Source organism: Bos indicus x Bos taurus, chromosome 10 (genome assembly GCF_003369695.1).
Source record: "Bos indicus x Bos taurus breed Angus x Brahman F1 hybrid chromosome 10, Bos_hybrid_MaternalHap_v2.0, whole genome shotgun sequence".
Lineage (NCBI taxonomy): Eukaryota > Metazoa > Chordata > Mammalia > Artiodactyla > Bovidae > Bos > Bos indicus x Bos taurus.
Window position 1 is genome coordinate 89,813,276 of NC_040085.1, and position 16,502 is coordinate 89,829,777.

A 16,502-nucleotide genomic window follows, 5' to 3' on the forward strand; every position below is an offset into this window, starting at 1 on the left:
TGACATTCCCTTCTCCAGGGCATCTTGTCAACTCAGGGACAGATCTTTACAACCTGATTCACGAGGGAAGTCCATAAAATCAGTTCAGTGAAGTCACTCAGTCATGTCCGACTCTTTGCGACCCCATGGACTGTAGCCTACCAGGCTCCTCTGTCCATGGGATTCTCCAAGCAAGAATACTGGAGTGGGTTGCCATTTTCTTCTCTAGGGATATTCCCAACCCAGGGATCGAACCTGGGTCTCCCGCATTGCAAGCAGACAGTTTATCCTCTGAGCCACCACGGAAGCCCAATATAACTAATAGAAGTCAAAATTATCAATCCCATTGCATTCTGCCATGCTAACATTTTCTCATTTTTACTTATGTCTGTGCATGCTAAGTTGCTTCAATCATGTTCAACTCTGTGACCTTATGGACTGCAGCCTGCCAGCCTCCTCTACTCTTCAGGCAAGTAATAGAGGGAGTGTGTTGCCATGCCCTCCTCCAGGGGGCCTTCCTGATCCAAGGATCGAACTCACTTTTGTTACCTCTCCTGCATTGGCAGGTGGGTTCTTTACCACTAGCACTAGCTGGGAAGCACCATTTCTATGCACACAACCCCCAAAATAACAAATGTGAGATTTTTAAATGTTTGCTTTATAATTTTATATATAATAAGTCTGCAAAGGAAATAAAACTATATATCGAGTTACAAGAAATAGACTTTGTGGAAGTGAAGTCTAGAAGCTCAGTTGCTGTTTGTGTAAAGAGCTTCTGGGTGACATAAGAGCATTGGACTAAATGATTTCTGTGTTTCCTTCCAGCTCTTGGGGTCTCTGATTATTATTAGGCATTTTGTTCATGTTTCTTTTTGGAGACTAGGGACACCATTTTCAGTTGGTGTGGTCTGTCTGTTTTCTCAGTTCAATTTATTCACCTTGTAAAAAGACACCATAACCGTACTGCCTTCACTCCAGGAGTTTCTGTGAAAACACAGCACGTGGGAGTACTTTATGGACTAGAAACATTTTGCAAATCATGATGGTAGTTCTACATTCCATGCCATAAACTGGTACCAGAAAGCCAAATTTAAGGGTGAAAGTGTGTGGCCTTTACAGTCTAACTCAGACTGTCTTTATCGCCCCAATGCCACTGAGTCTGGTACCTAACTTTGAAAACAGGGATTCAGGTATCTACTTTATGAGATTATTGTGAGATAAAAGATGTACAGCTCTCCTCACAAGAGCATGCACGTGATAAGCACTTAGTAAATGCCAGTGATGATCTTTGTGTACCCCTAGCTCTGTTGGGCATGCTTCTGGGCAGGGATCATGAAACAAAATTTAAAAGATAATAAATTTAAAAAATTAATTGTAAGAATTTATTAGAGTGGCTGTTTGCCAGAGATTGTTCAGTCTCACAAAAGGGGTTATTGTTGTTGTTCAGTTCCTAACTTGTGTCTGATTCTTTGCGACCTCATGGACTGCAGCACACCAGGCTCCCCTGTCCTCCACTCTCTGGGAGTTTTCTCAAATTCATGTCTATTGAGTCAGGGATACTGTCTAAACATCTCATCCTCTGCTGCCCTCTTCTTTTGCCTTCAGTCTTTCCCAGCATCAGGATCTTTTCCAATGAGTCAGCTCTTCACATCAGGTGGTCAAGGCAGAAGTAAATAAAAGTTCTTTCTTTCTTCCTCTTTTCAAATGGGAAAGAACAGTATATAGAGGTCTTTGATCACCATTCTCAAGATACAGATACATTCTTTTAGGAGAGATGAAGATTGTATACTATTAACAGCCCATCAGACTTTTTTCCCTCACACTGTGCTTCCAAATACTAGCATTCCACAGGTGTTAAACAGGCGTCATATGAGAAACAATCCTGTGACTTAATAAGTGAGAGGATGCTAAGTTAGACAAGGTTAAAAACATTTCTTTTCTGTACATTTTTTCAGAGATGTTAATTAAATGATGTGCATTATAAATTCTTGGAAAGGGAAAACAGTATACAGTGGTTTTAAACTACTTTTGGTTAGAATTATGTCATTAATTTGACTACTTATCACTGTTTCATTCATTGCCTGACATCTATTAACAGTATATACTCAGTCACTCTTATTTGAATGAATAAGTAAGACCCAGGCAGGATGAAGGGTAGAAAAGGCACTCAGACTAGCACTTGTTAAAAAGTGTCTTATTTTTGCAGCTCACAACACCTGAACAAGAAAATAGGCACATCTTCTGGGGAATTCCCAGGTGGCACTAGTGGTAAAGAGCCCACGTGATGATGCAGGAGACACAAGAGACATGTGTTCAATCCCTGAGTCAGGAAGATTCCTAGGAGGTGGGCATGGCAACCACACTCCAGTATTCTTGCTTGGGAAACCCCAAGGACAGATGAGTCTGGTGGGCTACAGTTCCTAGGGTCACAAAGAGCTGGACAGGACTGAAGTGACTTAGCACGCACGCTAGGTTAAAAACAAAAACACATCTTGACTAGAATATTAGTTTTAGTTGAGAATGGCGGTTCGGGGTGAGTAGATTTTCTATGATCTAGACTTGCTACTCTTTAATAGTGAGAGCATCAGGGATTGAGGGGAGGGAGTTCTTGGTTTCAGCTACAATTGCTTTATTTATGATAAATTATCACCCTTATCTTAGGACAAGTATACAAACATTATTAGTGATTAATGAAATAACCTACACAGCCCTTTAAATTATCCAGGCATCAGATATGATTCTGTGATCCTCTAATGCAGGAAATTGGAAGAAGTAGGCTACACTCAAGCTGAAGCAATCTTTCTTTCTGTTTGTTGTACATTTAATGGCCTTTAATTTCATCTGAAGTCATCCTGTTCCCATGATCTGGAAAACATCTGCACGGGGCACGCAGGAGGCTTTTCACGACATCTTCTGGACTCTTGAGGAGAGTGCTGAGCGCCCTTTGAGAGTCCTTCATTCACGCTGCAGCGGACCCATCACTCTTGGCTGTGTTTCTTCTCCCCCTCCACACTGGGCAATTGCTTACACAGCAGCAAGCCACTCTCGCCTTTACACCTTCTAATGTTTCCCTTTTGCCCTCAAATAAAGTTCAGACTTGCTTGCATGGCTTATGAGGCACTTCATAGTTATCTCCTAGACCCATCTCCCTACCTCACTTACTATGCCCCAGCTATACGGGATGTCTTTCAATGTCCCGAGTAAACGAATTTTTATCTCATCTCTGTATATCTGTCAGTGCTGTTCCCTCTGCCCAGAGCGGTCTGTTTCCCACACCCTGCTTCCTCCTCCTCTTTCAGGTCTCTTTCGATTGAGCCTCCAACAGAGACTCCACGTTGACTTCCTTCTAATTGGTAAGGAGCCCCTTATGAGTTTCAAAAGCATTCTGTTCTTCCTCCTAGAATCCATTTACCACACTGCATTCCAAACTGCAAGTGTACTTATATGTTCCTCTCATTAGATTTGCCTATTTTTTTTTTTACCTTTTTATCCATAGTCAATACCTGCTGCAGAGCAGTTTAATGTTTTGTTAAAAATATTTGTTGAAAGAAGGAATAAAAAATAATGTAGACATCAGGTATCCTTTTAATAAATAATGGAGTACAGTGCCTATCTGTGTACTGGTTAAAATTTGGTAAACGTGGTGGGCAAAGTCCACAAATCAATATGTAACATAGAAAAAGCTCTTGGTGAATGCTTATAATAATAACAAATGTTCTGCAGAGGGAAATAGTGGTTGAGATGAGGATATGGTGTAGAATATCGAGCTATGCAACATCAACCTGGAAAAACAGCAAAATGTATTTTCAGAAAACAGGTACATTAAAAAAAAAGGCAAATTTCAAATCAAGAGAAGCCTTGAATTTGTTCAGAAGAACAAAGGGAATATAGTATTGAAGATGAATAAATAGTTTATGGTGTTTATTGATATAGGTTAATTGTAAGATATTAATATTATCATGCTATCTGATTACCAAAATACTATCCCTCTTCATCTTGGACACATGGTTAGACATTTTCCAGCCTCCCTTATTTTTAGGGATAACTGTACTGCTCCATGTTGCTCATGGACTAGGGGTAAACATGTCTCTTTCTGCTCCCGCAGGCTGAATGCACACTAGCATAAGAGGGTCATGGAGCCACGGCAAAGAGCGAGCTGGGCTTCTAAATCACTGGCGGGTTAAAATCTGCCTCTTGACCAAGAACACACACTTCAGGCTGATATGTGAACAAGAAATATTTTCTACATTCTAAATTTTAGAACAGTATGGTACAAATATTATTATAAACTTCAGGGTTTTTTTATTTTCAACTGCATACATTTTATATTTTCTTATTCAGACATCACAAAGACTTTACTTTTATTAAAGAAGTTAAGGTTACCAGGCTTTCTCTGCATATACAATTGACAGTACTTTTATTTTGTTTATATTTCTTAGGGGCTATACATTATCCAGAAGGAAAGAGAAGAAATAAACAACACTTAGAATATATAGATGTATTCATAGATAAATGTATACACACAGATGTAGTATAGATATCAATAGAGACTTTCAAGTAAATGTTAAAACTACATAATGATTTTAATATCCATTCAAGTAGTACTGAGATCTTACCATAAAGAAGTATATTGGAGACTTTAGCTGTCACACTTGGTAATCTACTTGGAATGTTCACCATCCTGAATTGATAATCCTAGACTGATCATTTCACCTAAGCCTGCAGAACCTTCCCTCCCTCCAACAGCTTTGCTAAACTCATCCAACTCTGAAGAATATAGCACTCATTATTTAAATCATTCCCCAGTGTACTAATAAAGTACATGATTTTATATGAGTATATGGCAGTGGGAACTTAAGTACTAACTGCTGTCCACTTTCACATTCTATATCATTTTAACACATAGAGGTGTTTAATTGGATTTGAAAGGATGATTTTTTCTCTATTAGGTTAAAGCACTTACATCTACTTGGCGTGCTTTGGAGGTGGGGGGATTAGGAGTCCTGTAGAGATTAATTGCCATTGGAGCCTAGACTAATCCCTTGAAAAATCTAAACAGTACCAAGAAAAAAGGGAGAACTATAAAGTCCAAGCAGTTGAGTCTGGGCTGGAAAACTCAATTCTGCTAGTTTTTTTAAGATTAGGGAAAAAACAAACAAACAAACAAACAAAACAGAGAAACTGGAGAATATACATATAAAAAATAGGAATGGCTAATACTTAGCGAAAATATTCACACTTGAATTTGAACATCATATCAACTAGGCCAAAGCCGAGCTAGGGAAGACAAGCAAATCAGTGAAGAGGTCACATACTAAAAAAAAAAAAAAAAAAAAAAAAACTAAGTAAATAAATTAAAAATGTGATTTTTGTTCATTTGGATTTGTGACTATTCCATTCCCAAATCCTGACATAATGTTTACCATAGAAATGTCATTCAGGGATTTCCCTGGTGGTCCAGTGAGTAAGACTTCATGCATCCGATGCAGGGGGCCAGGGTTCGAGTCCTGGTCAGGGAATTTATATCCCACATGCCACAACTTCTTAAAGGCCCACGTGCCACAAGTAAAACCTGGTATAGCCAACTACATTTTTTAAAAATCAGAAAAAAAATAAAGAAATATAGTACAGCATCTGGTTGTAGTAGCATAGGTCAATGCAGAGTTCAGAACAGAACTGAACTAATGGTCTTATTGTTTGCTTGTTATATTTTAGAATATGCCTCACATGTTCAAATCGTTCTTGTTACTTAAAGAGCAGCTGAAATTCACTGTCTTTATGATTAGCAAGGTCGTGAAAATTATATAAAGCATACTACTACTACTATTACTAAGTCACTTCAGTCATGTCTGACTCTGTGCGACCCCACAGACAGCAGCCCACCAAGCTCCCCCGTCCCTGGGATTCTCCAGGCAAGAACACTGGAGTGGGTTGCCATTATATATATAAAAATTATATAAAGCATCCAAGGAGAGGGAGATTTTTTCCTAAATTCAAGCTACAGAAACTGATTAGAAATATAATCCCATCTATGTCCATACACAAAAATTTAATCAGAATAACACCCTAGCATCAGGGGTATAATTTTTTCACTTATTCAACTTAAAGATATGAGGGGCATAATTCTCCTAATAAGATAACAGTATATATCAACAAAATACAAAAGGCCCACTTTATTGCTGTGCAATTACGATAAACTCACTTTTTATTAATCTCCCACCTGAGGCACAGCAATAATTACTGATGTTATAGTACCCTCTCATTTAATAATTGAGGCAGCTGTCATACATATAAAGATGCCAGGAAAGATGCAAACATTCTTGTAACCTTGCTTATTAGCTTTGACAAGTATTCTTTTGCTGTAAGATTGCCACCATCACATTAGATATGATTAGATGAAAAAATAATTTCCATTTGAATGGTACGATCTATGTTCTTTCTTTATTAAAAGCACACAGAAAACTCAAAATGTACAATTGTGTTTGAATAGTTATTCATGGAATACAAGGCAGAGTTTACTTAAAAAAAAAAAACAAAAAACTCAGTCCCTATTTTTACATCTCAATGTGCTGAAATGTACTGGGATTGAACATCTGTTAGAAGAGTTAGATAGGGACCTTGCAGCATTCTTCTCTCTTCTAAACTAGCTCACTGGCACTTAAAACAGAACTAAATAAGCTGGCTTGATTTGCTTTTGTCCCAGGAGGAGGATAAATTCTGATTACCCCTTTGAGAATGAGGCAAATTTGATCTGTCTGCAGCTAGGAAGTGAAGGCTACACACCATTCAGAAATTGTAATTCAGGTTCATGCTGCAAATACAGAAGAAGATGCGAAATAGAAATCTAAAAGCTTACTCACTGAATCTGAGGGACATTCATTTGGAAACAATAGCTAGAAACAGGAAGAGAGATAATATATTTCCATATTTGCACAAATGAGCTTTCAAAGTAGGTGCAGAAATGAAATGAATGATGTAAAAGAAAATTGCAGACAGCTATGACATGGGGATGAAATGAGTAGGGACCTTAGCAGGTAAATAAGAATAAGATGTCCTACTCTGGGCAAAGATATTAACATGTGCCTGTTGTCTACATCACAATCAAATGAATGGAATACATAGAACCTTTGACCTCTAAACTCTAAACTCAGTGAGGATTATTCCTGAATTCAGCATGTCAAAGCACTAGGAGAAAATAAAATGTAGTAGAATAAAGCCACCTCTTACAAATGCAAAATCTCAATTCTATGTTAGGCTTTTTCTTAAACTAACTTTTAGGTAAAAACTATCTGCTTCAAAAAGAAGACAAAATAAGATTAGAAATTTGAAATCCAAAGGCCATAGAACCTGCAACAGGCCAGTGGAAATCTCAAGTTTAGTCTTCTTGACATCTTTGCAAACGATAAGTGCTTCAGTTCAGTTCAGTCGCTCAGTCTTGTCCGACTCTTGAGACCCCATGAACCGCAGCATGCCAGGCCTCCCTGTCCATCACCAACTGCTGGAATCTACCCAAATCCATGTCCATTGAGTCGGTGATGCCATCCAACCATCTCATCCTTTGTTGTCCCCTTCTCCTCCTGCCCTCAATCCCTCCCAGCATCAGGGTCTTTTCCAATGAGTCAGCTCTTCGCATCAGGTGGCCAAAGTATTGGAGTTTCAGCTTCAGCATCAGTCCCAGGACTGATCTCCTTTAGGATGTTCTGGTTGGATTTCCTTGCAGTCCAAGGGACTTGCAAGAGCCTTTTCCAACACCACAGTTCAAAAGCACCAATTCTTTGGTGCTCAGCTTTCTTTATAGTCCAACTCTCACATCCATACATGACCACTGGAAAAACCACAGCCTTGACTAGACGGACCTTTGTTGGCAAAGTAATGTCTCTGCTTACTTTCTACCAATTTTGTAGTATATTTGTCTTATGATAGACTCCTATATCTATTTAATATTTTTATATTATTCTTATGCTAATGTTCCTTGTACATGGTTTTCTTCTCAGAATTTTGCTTATTTTATTTAAGTAATATCAATAAAAGTTGTGCTAATGAATGGTTTTATGGCAATAACATTTTTCTCAGGCTCAACTTTAAAACATGGGTTGCTCTTTGTGCCAAGTCACTTCAGTCATGACTGATTCTTTGCAACCCCATGGACTACAGCCCACCAGGCTCCTCTGTCCATGGGATTTTCCAGGCAATAATACTGGAGTGGGTTGCCATGCCCTCCTCCTGGGGGTCTTCACCACCCAGGGATCGAACACATCTCATGTCTCCAGCATTTGACAGGCGGGTTCTTTACCACTAGCGCCACCTGAGAAGCCTTAAGTTGCTCTTTAGTTGAATATTATAGTGAATTCTTTTGTAGCAAAAGTTGCCTCAAGTTTATCTTGTATGTAAGTTCAGATTTGTATATTCTAGGTTTGTTTAAAAATATTTCTATTGTGGTTGTAGACTTTGTATTGGTAGAGATCCAGGTCTTATAATTATCTCTGTATAGGATAGACCAAAGCCTTGTGTCTTGAAGGCTGGCCACAAAGCAACAGTCACAGCATTCCCTGGAAGCTGTTAGAAATTCAGAATCACAGGTCACACTCCAGGCCTAATAAATGAAAACCTATATTTTGATAAGATCCTCTATTGATCATATGCTCATTTGCTTTTGAGAAGCACTGTACCAGTCTGAAGAATTCTCTGTGTAACTTATTTAAAGATACATATGGTGCTAGGATGGCAGTGATTTTGATGGCATAGTGATGCAAAGATGGTGGCTCCTGGTGGTAATGTGATCACAGCAGTGGTTTTGGTGGCAGCGATGGAGTTGATGGAGGTGGTATCAACTTCCTTCCCTGGTCCCTCTGTGTAAAAGAAAGACCACTTCTATCACTTCGACATGAAAAGATCGTTAGAGAAATAATTAATGAAAATGAGAAAATTGTATTTACCAGAGACCTTATGGGGGGAATTTTATGCCTTTGTGGAGAAAATACTGATAAATTACTTGAAAGAGAGAAAAGGTTCCCAATGTTTATGCCAGAGAAGGAATAGAAAGGGTAGCTCTTGGTAACAGAGAATCTGAGGGCCAGAACTGAACCTGACACAGTATAGTAAGCTCTTCCCTTTTACCTTTAATAAATCTCCCAAATAAGACTCAGTTGCTTCCCTGAAGAAATGCTGAACATATTTGATTACTGTAGTCCTGAAGTGTGGATCCATTGCTAGGTTTCCCACTTTCCTGTAAGAGTTATTAACTTGTGTGATATGTCTTTATGATTCATCTCAGCCCAAATTACCATGAATATTTGGACTTGAAAACTTTTCAAGAGTTTTCTTCCTCTATCGTGTTTCTTCCTCTGTAAAGGAACATAATACAGGAACACTGAACGCTTTGAAAGGGAGGGTGAAAGTAAGACCCTGGCTTTTGGATAACTTTTCATAAGCAATCAGCTCATCCCCTTTATCTTTTTAGGTCTGCGGCATTTCTAGGATGGCTTACTAACTCAATTGGATTAAGGTCAGGGGACCTGTAAAGAAAACGCAATCTGCACTTATTTCTGTGTTATCATCTCCCTCTGCTACACATACCATTGTTACTGTAAAAATGATGTGCTGGGAAGCAACTTCCATCAAAAGCTGTGTCGTGTGCTGTGAAGAGCTCTGAACGTGGCCCTCACCCCAAGCCCACCCCCAGTTGGAACGCCTTCCTTGGCTATCAACGCGAAGCTGTGATGTGTTTAGGAGGTCAGTGGGAGAGCCTAAAGCAGCATATTAAAATTGTAATTGCAGCTATTCTGTCCAGGAAGTTTCCCCGTTTGTCATTTATGAAGGATATGATAACAGATGTCCACAGGCCTTCTGCAACTCAGGTCTTCTTAAAACTCCGTGTGGACTATCACGTTTAGAAGGCAAAAGTTGCTGTAGCATCACCTCTTTAAGAGTAAAAAGAGAAAATCAGATTAAAATAAAATTGTCTTTATTTCAAAATTAAAAACAAATACAAACACCTGAAAAGGTGGGAGAATGCTATGTTTATCCTAGAAAGCCATAACTCATACCATCTTTAGGGGAAAATATTTCAGGGGGGGTTAATGTTCACAGTGCCTGTCTAAGGCAGGAAATTGAACTAAGTCTCTAGAGTCCCACTGTCAATCCATCAGGATAAATAAGAGGCTGCAATCCAGCATGTTCCAGATGAGAAGCAGGCCCGAGGCAGCTTCTGCCATATTTCATTAGCAAGCTTTCTGATCACTGGGTTATACCTAAGGAAAAACATGTATGTCACATAATGCAATGAAGACCAAAACAGGTGGTCAGAAAGAGAAAAGAATGCTCAGTCACAGTCTTCTGACTTCCGTAATTATGTGAAAAGATAAAATTAGAATAAAATATAGTCTATAATGAGTTAATATATTAACAAAATGTTTGACATTTTGTTTTCCAGTGTCAATGGATTAGAACATTTTAGTTAGAAATTTTTTTTTCATTTCATAATCATTCATAATGTACCCTGTAAAATATATGTACTTACATTAAATACTTAGGGGGAGGCAGCAATAAAGGATCATAATCTTTGAGTCTTTCCAGTAGCAGAAGGGATTTGCTGTATAAAGTCTCCACTGAGATATCCACGCATTTGGCTCTAATCCCATGAAGCTCCCAGGTCCCTGCAGAAAACTCTTAAATAGATATTTTACTTGGCTATAATAGGTAAATCTTTGGTATCCTACTCATTTTTTTAAGTCCAAGTTTTATATGTGTGTGTTCAATATGGACAATATTTGCAAACATACTATTACAGTTATAGTATTACTGTATGTAGACTTATTGTGAGAAATAAATTAGCGGTGCTATTTGAAAAATCACATTTTAAGCTGCAAAATGTTGTTTAGTTTTATAAAACAAGTACAAAACCACACTGGATATTTCAGAGGAAGCCACATTCCAGTGAAAAAGCAGAGCAATAAATGGAGACCAGTTGTGTTCACATATATGGGGCAACCAACAGAATGCTAGAAGAACATTTAGAAATGTACATTGGGGACATATTACTAAGTCACAAATGCAAATGTCTGATGGTTTCTGAATTGTGTTAAAAGGAAATAAGCTAGTGATCACTGGCAAAATAGAGCTTATTAAAATAACTTTCAAGGGGCTACAAACTGACTTAGGAAAAAACACCCAGAAGTAGAAACGAAACAGTAAGTGGAACAGATATTGTAAAGAAGGCAGCCTCAGTGCAGTAAAGATCAAAAAGGGTAAATGGGATTTTTGTCTAAACAAGGGTACCTAAAACACAAAAGAAAGCTAAAAAGAAAAGATACAGATGAGATTTTCATTTCTAACCTCAAATTTTCCTGAGTATATTTCTAATGATTTTATTTTTTCTATTGATAAGAATTCCCAGTGACTGCCTGACACAGAAGTTCTAAGATATACACACACACGTAAGGCAATTAAATTTTAACAACTGGAAAAATTGTGCTGAAAGGACTGTTAATAATATAATAAAATACTTGAGTTTTTCTCATCCTCTGTGTGGTCCTCTGAACTGAAAATATTTGATGTGTTCTAAAAGACCACCCAGAGTTTCAATTCTTGCTTTTCTGACTGCTTCCTTAATACTGTTTACTTTTTCTTCAGTTTTTCCTGCTGTATTTGAATTTGGAATCCTTATATGTCTAAACATCACCATAAATTGGGACTCTTTGAATAAAACGGCAGAGGTGTATATAAAAAAGCCAATTCTACAGGAGCCAAATTTTAATACAGTGCATAATTGAATGTAACAATAATCTATAAAGTATCATCTACAAATACGTTGTGTACCATTTATTGTACATCTTGATAATAACTTCTAAGTTTTTTAAAGTAATTATAGCAACCGATGTTAAAATCAACTCAGCCACAAATGATAAAGGACTCCACTGATCATTCTAGAGGTAAATTAATTAAGGATAACATACTCCCCTGGGGCTTCCCTGGTGGCTCACTGGTAAAGAGTTCGCCTGTGAATTCAGGAGATGTGGATGTGATCCCTGGTCAGCAAGATCCCCTGAAGAAGGAAATGGTAACCCACTCCAGTATTCTTGCCTGGGAAATCCCATGGACAGAAGAACCTGGCAGGCCACAGTCAATGGAGTCACAAAAGAGTCCAACATGACTTAGTGGCAAAAAAACAACAGAACATACTTTATCTCCCTAAAGACAAAATAGAAATATTCACAACTACCTATCATAACTGGCAAAATCTTCAAGATATTTTCTAGACTGACTACTATCCAAAACCTAGTCAGTTGTTTAGCAACAAGAACATCACTAAGGTACAATATTTTCTTAATATAAAAGTGCCAATTAGTCCAATTCTGTTGTGTTATAGGTGCTTTAAGACTCCAGTATAAAGAATCTGAATTTGTCTCAATTTATCAAACAAATCAGCAAATGAAACCTTTGCAGTAGCTAAGGATTATGTTTGTGTCCTTACTTATAAATTCCCACTTCTGTGATACAGAAAATTGTTTCTATAACTCATTGAAATAGAGTTTAGTAATACATACTTGTCAGGACTACTGTAAATCTAGATAGAACCAACCAGCAATTTTCTTCTATTTTCAATTCTTTTGTTAAATATCTGATTTTTGAAGCTGAAGCCAGTAGCTTTAGAGAAAAAACAACTTTTAAAGACAAGTTTTAGACTCAGCTAATTTATATGCTTCTACTAATTTCCATGTGATAACAAATATATGATTTCAATTTTAATAAGAGATTTGAGAGTCTGGAAATTTTGTTTCTTCTGTATTTAAGTGTTATTCTGAGTTCTTTTCAGCATAGAGTTAAGCATTTCATAAGTACCAAATGTTGCTCTTGAGCACCCTAATTAACACATGCAAATTCCAATTGAGAAAACTTCATATTTTTATGAACTGAAATGCCTTTTTTTTTTTTTAATTAAGAGAGAATGAAATCTTCCCAACTCAACTTAACCAATGTGAATTTAGTCTCAGGGAAAATGTACAAACAAATGTTTTTAAGATTTAACTTTTTCCAAAGGAAAATAAATTCTCTTATGTTAGTGTTAAAATTGGTGAGCAAGGGTGGACATGCTCTACTACATCCAACCAGTAAGAGAGTGTGAATCTGTTTATCACACTTGTGCTAAAATTGACAGGAACATGAATCAGAAATTAGAGGTTGATGTAGTTCCTTAATTGTTGCTTGTTATAATACCTACCTTTTTCATGAATTTTTTTTTAAAGAACAAAAATAGAAATAATAAAACAACAACAACAACTTTTCGTTCTAAAGTTTATCTCACACAAAACAACTCTACATTTTTGTTTGGTTTTGTTTTTATTTTTGGAGTAGGTCAGGAGTATTTTTGGAGTAGGTCAGTATTTTGGTCAGGAGGGGTCAAGGAGGAGCCCATGTTTGGCAACATGAACTCATCATGAAGGAAAGAGAATTTCTAGTTCGGTTATTCTCATCCTTCACTGCAGGCTGCTCCTGCCCAGAGTAGGCAGAGGCAGGAGCCTGGAGGTGGAGGGAGACGAGTGAGGGGAGAGGACGCTAGACTATCTCTTCCCCACTTCCTGTCCTCAGGTAGCTCTTCTGGGCTTGATTCCATCTTCCCTAAGGTCACAGCTCCCATTGTACAGGCCAGGGCATGGCCTCAGCTTCCAGTTCCAGTGGTGCTTTTCTCCTACTCTGTCCCACCAGTCAAGGCAGGGTGGTAACTTCCTGAGGTCACCTCAATATCTTTTGTTGACTTGTAGGATATGTTATAACTTGGTTAACCAATTTCAGTCCTGATTTAACTACTCAAATAATTTCTGTTCCCTTGCCAGACTCTACATAGAGCACTTTTCACATGTCTAATTTTTGATCTTGTCATTTCAGTATTATCTTATATGCTGTAACTCTCACAGGCTGGATTTCCATTATGTTTCTAATAGTAGTTAATTAACACTAAAGTGTTCCTTTATTACATCAATTGACATGAAAATCTTGGTGCTTGATATTTTATTTTAAAATTATGGTGGCGTTATGACTCATTTACTCTAGATACTGGAGTTTTACAAATTACGCTTTATGCCTATATTTTAGGAAAGTTTAGCCTAAATAAATAATTCAAATGTATTGAGTCCTTCATTCTTCACCTTAGAGAATGGTGCCTGAGAGGTGATCCCTTAGGAGTCTTGTATTCAGTCAGGAATTTCAGTGATTCTAATACTTTGGCCACCTGATGTGAAGAGCCAACTCATGAGAAAAGACCCTGATGCTGGGAAAGATTGAAGGCAGGAGAGAGGGAGACAACAAAGGATGAGATGGTTGGACAGCATCACTGACTTGATGGACATGAGTTTGAGCAAGCTCTGGGAGTTGGTCATGGACAGGAAAGCCTGGTGTGCTGCAGTCCATGGGGATGCAAAGAGTCGGGCATGACTGATTATAACAATGCAGATTATAAGACTGACTAAATCTTCTCCCTAGAAATATCTGATTTATCTCAAAGAAACTCTAGTGCAAGGTGGATGGAATAACTCAAATAAACATAAACTTACAGGTGACTTAATCTTACAGAATATTTTCATGATCATTTCTATGCTGGTTTCCCAGTTCAGTTCAGTTCCGTCGCTCAGTCGTGTCCAACTCTTTGTGACCCCATGAGCTGCAGCATGCTAGGCCTCCCTATCCATCACCAACTCCCGGAGTCCACCCAAACCCATGTCCATTCAGTCGATGATGCCATCCAACCATCTCATCCTCTGTTGTCCCCTTCTCCTCCTGCCTTCAAACTTTCCCAGCATCAGGGTCTTTTCCAGTGAGTCAACTCTTCTCATGAGGTGGCCAAAGTACTGGAGTTTCAGTTTCAACATCATTCCTTCCAAAGAAATCCCAGGACTGATCTCCTTTATGATGGACTGGTTGGATTTCCTTGCTGTCCAAGAGACTCTCAAGAGTCTTCTCCAATACCACAGTTCAAAAGCATCAAAATTCTTTGGCACTCAGCTTTCTTTATAGTCCAATTCTCACATCCATACATCACTATTGGAAAAACAATCGCCTTGACTAGATGGGCCTTTGTTGACAAAGTAATATCTTTGCTTTTTAATATGCTGTCTAGGCTGGTCATAACTTTCCTTCCAAGGAGTAAGCGTCTTTTAATTTCATGGCTGCAGTCACCATCTCCAGTGATTTTGGAGCCCCCAAAAACAAAGTCAGCCACTGTTTCCACTGTTTCCCCATCTATTTGCCATGAAGTGATGGGACTGGATGCCATTATCTTAGTTTTCTGAATGTTGAGCTTTAAGCCAACTTTTTCACTCTCCTCTTTCACTGTCATTAAGAAGCTCTTTAGTTTGTCTTCACTTTCTGCCATAAGGGTGGTGTCATCTGCATATCTGAGGTGATTGATATTTCTCCTGGCAATCTTGATTCCAGCTTGTGCTTCCTCCAGCCCAGCATTTCTCATGATGTACTCTGCATATAAGTTAAATAAGCAGGGGGACAATATACTGCCTTGACGTATTCCTTTTCCTATTTGGAACCAGTTTGTTGTTCCATGTCCAGTTCTAACTGTTGCTTCCTGACCTGTAGGAAGGTTTCTCAAGAGGCAGGTCAGGTGGTCTGGTATTCCTATCTCTTTCAGAATTGTCCACAGTTTATTGTGATCCACACAGTCAAAAGCTTTGACATAATCAATAAAGCAGAAATATATATTTTTCTGGATGCTTTTTCGATGATCCAGAGGATGTTGGCAATTTGATCTCTGGTTCCTCTACCTTTTCTAAAACCAGCTTGAACATCTAGAAGTTCATGGTTCACCTATTGCTGAAGCCTGGCTTGGAGAATTTTCAGCATTACTTTACTAGCGTGTGAGATGAGTGCAGTTGTGAGGTAGTTTGAACATTCTTTGGCATTGCCTTTCTCTGGGATTGGAATGAAGGTTTCCTAGTAAATGTTGCTATATAAGAAATAATTGAAATAGTAGGAAAGAGCTAAGTGAAATCAACTATTGGCAGCTACTGTTATCTGAAAGAGGAAAGAAAAATAGAAAGGAAGAAGCTAGGAAAGAAGGAAGGAGGGAAAAGGTTAGAAAACTTTTAAAAAACCAAAGACAAACTAATCCAACTAATATATATATATTGACAGATTAATCTAGACAAATCACAACACAAAATATTTTAACTACACTATGGGTTCTGCCTGGTGTTGGTTATCAGTCAATTCAGTGTAAGAATTATATTCTTACATACTTACTTTTCTCAATTTATATGAAACAGAATATCTTAATTCAGAATGCTCTTTCAGAACATAACAACACATGAATAAAATGATACTACTTTGAGATGGTTGATGAAAGGCAGCAGGATGACACGCAGAGGTACTTGGTATGTTTGTATGTGCATGAATCATCTAACATTTATCCAGACTGTAAAATTTTATGCTAAATAGTTTAAAGGAATTGAAGGATCCTATTTCAAATATATTAAAAAATCAGTATGATAAAGAAAAAAAACTACTGATATAAAATT